The sequence below is a fragment of the Denticeps clupeoides genome, chromosome 1 (assembly GCF_900700375.1).
Source record: "Denticeps clupeoides chromosome 1, fDenClu1.1, whole genome shotgun sequence".
Lineage (NCBI taxonomy): Eukaryota > Metazoa > Chordata > Actinopteri > Clupeiformes > Denticipitidae > Denticeps > Denticeps clupeoides.
The window spans coordinates 17,965,651-17,968,120 of NC_041707.1; the positions used below are offsets into that span (position 1 = coordinate 17,965,651).

The following is a 2,470-nucleotide window of genomic DNA, read 5'->3' on the forward strand; positions in this document are numbered from 1 at the left end:
ACTTTTTCGTAGAGCTCCAGCGATAAACTATCGCCTGTGGGCCAGTTTGTGGCCGCAGGCACGAGAAGGAAATATAATTAAACCCAACCCACAATTTATTATCCCTCCATGTCAGGTCACTAGTGTGGTTCAAAATTATTTCATTAAAAGACTTTTACTAGATCTTGTAAGCACACTTACTGCTGGTCTAGCTGTTCTCAATAAAGGTTTTTGGATTGCCCTTTGTAGGGCAATAAAGCATTCTTTTTTTATGTTTTTTATTGATAATATTAGTCATTGAAAAACTGACTTTTTTCATAAGATGACACCGTGTGCATATAAATTGTATATACATTTTTAAAGGATGTAGTGAAACTAATTATAGGTTTTTCATCTTCTAAATGTAAAAATAAAAAGACAAATAAGTGCTACTTTCTGTTTATGGTCACCACTTCCTCAGTATGAAAGTGAAGTGATCGTCATTGTAAAACACAGCACAGCACATAGTGCATACAACCCAGCAGCCCTGACAGGCGCCCGGGGAGCAGTAGGTGAGGACGGGGCTTTGCTCAGTGGCACCTCAGTGGCACCTTGGTGTTTCAGGGATTGAACCTGCAACCTTCTGATTATGAGTCCATTTCTGTATCTGCTAGGCCACCACTGCCCCACAAAACATCAACGCAACAAGAGCGAGAATCCAACCCCTAGTGGGCTGGAGATGGGGCAAAAAGTCAATTTCAGTGTTTAATCTGATGCATGGTTGTGATGTATTATTTATATACACATATAAAAAGGGCACTCATTTGTCTTTGTTTTTTTCAACTAAAACTATTTGCCTGGTTGCGATGTGTCACGGGAACAGGTTGAGCTGCAGAGGTCTTTTTTCCCCAGCAGAGGGCGGTGCTCTATCGTTTAATGCCCCCTTTCCTACCAATACCTGAAGCGTTTAATATTCTTTTTCCAAAATATTTCAGTATTTTGTCACTGTGTTTATCTGATCAACACTGTTGCATGTAAATGTCTGTAAATTTTCTTTGTTTTTCTTGGCTGTTACATTTTGGTCTGGTTCTCGTTTCAGCTGCAGGAAATGCCCCTTCCATGGGTTCTGCTTTCTTTGCGGGGACAGGCAAGGAGTCCCAAGCCCAGACTGTGCAGAATGGTGATTAGTTTGGTGTCATTCGTACTGAATTTATTTATGTCCCCCTCATCCACATTGACTAATTACAGGTGAGTCCCCTGGGTCAGTGGTGGGTTAAGTATGTGGGTCAGCTGGGTCACAGGTACCAGGAACCTATTTCTCTTACCGCAGATTCAGCCTGAGCTTATTTACTGTACTGTAGAAAGACTTGGATGAAAAGACTGATTAATACGTCTGTCCATGGCGCTGATGTGAGATGGGATGTCAAAGGGTGAGTTCATAGACTGCAGGGCATGACACACTCATACACACACACACACACACACACACACACACAAGCTGCTCACATTGTATGTACTGATATTATGATAAATTCTGCATATTCTAATAACGGAAAGTGAAAGTGAAGTGATTGTCACATGTGATACACAGCAGCACAGCACACGGTGCACACAGTGAAATTTGTCCTCTGCATTTAACCCATCACCCTGAGTGAGCAGTGGGCAGCCATGACAGGCGCCCGGGGAGCAGTGTGTGCGGACAGTGCTTTTCTCAGTGGCACCTCAGTGGTACCTTGGCAGATCGGGATTCGAACCAGCAACCTTCTGATTACGGGGCCGCTTCCTTAACCACTAGGCCACCACTGCCCCAAAAAATGTCCATTGCATTGGCCGGGAATCGAACCCAGGTCCACTACTTGGGAAGCAGCTATGCTCACCACTATACCACCAATGCACTGCGTTGGTTCTTTTAAAATACCACAGATTCTGCATAAGATGAGCACCAAGTGGCTTTCTTTTGTACCTACAGCTTGTGAAATCTCCTGCTGACCAAATCTCAAACTCCACTAAATCTGTTTTTACTGCCTGCCTGAAATTACAATTAAAACAGTGATTTGTTTAGCAGCTGTTGCTAAGTGACTGACTGACTGGTCTCCAGTAACAGCCTCTGTTAGCAGAGCCCTTTAATTATGAGCTGAAGTGATCCTTAAATTCACAGTTCTCATGGACGTGCATCCTGATGTTCATGATGTTCAGTTATCTGCGTTCTTTCCCCAGATCTTTCAGATCGGTCACCCCTGGAGGCATGACATCACTTCCTGCCGCACAGCAGGCACTTCCTGTGCCAGGCCCAGAGGTCTATTAGCATGTCCTCTGGCGCCACACCTTAAATCTCAGACTCTCCTATCAGAATCGTCTGAATCGTTTCCAGTGTCTTGTGTGTCTGAGTCCATAGAACATCCATGAGGTCGGGGTGGGAGGAGGGGACGACGCACACATCCTAATCTTACCTTGGGACTGCTGCTCCAATGGACCAAAAGGATGGTGTGGATAACTAGATAACTAGTAAGTG

At 44.3% G+C, this 2,470-nt stretch overlaps 1 non-coding gene across 1 annotated transcript; it reads right to left on the bottom strand.

The window, feature by feature from the left end:
* Positions 1-1,780: 1,780 nt before the first annotated feature.
* On the bottom strand, positions 1,781-1,852 carry trnag-ccc (transfer RNA glycine (anticodon CCC)). The gene has a single exon. It is a non-coding gene; the product is annotated as a tRNA-Gly (tRNA).
* Positions 1,853-2,470: the final 618 nt, after the last annotated feature.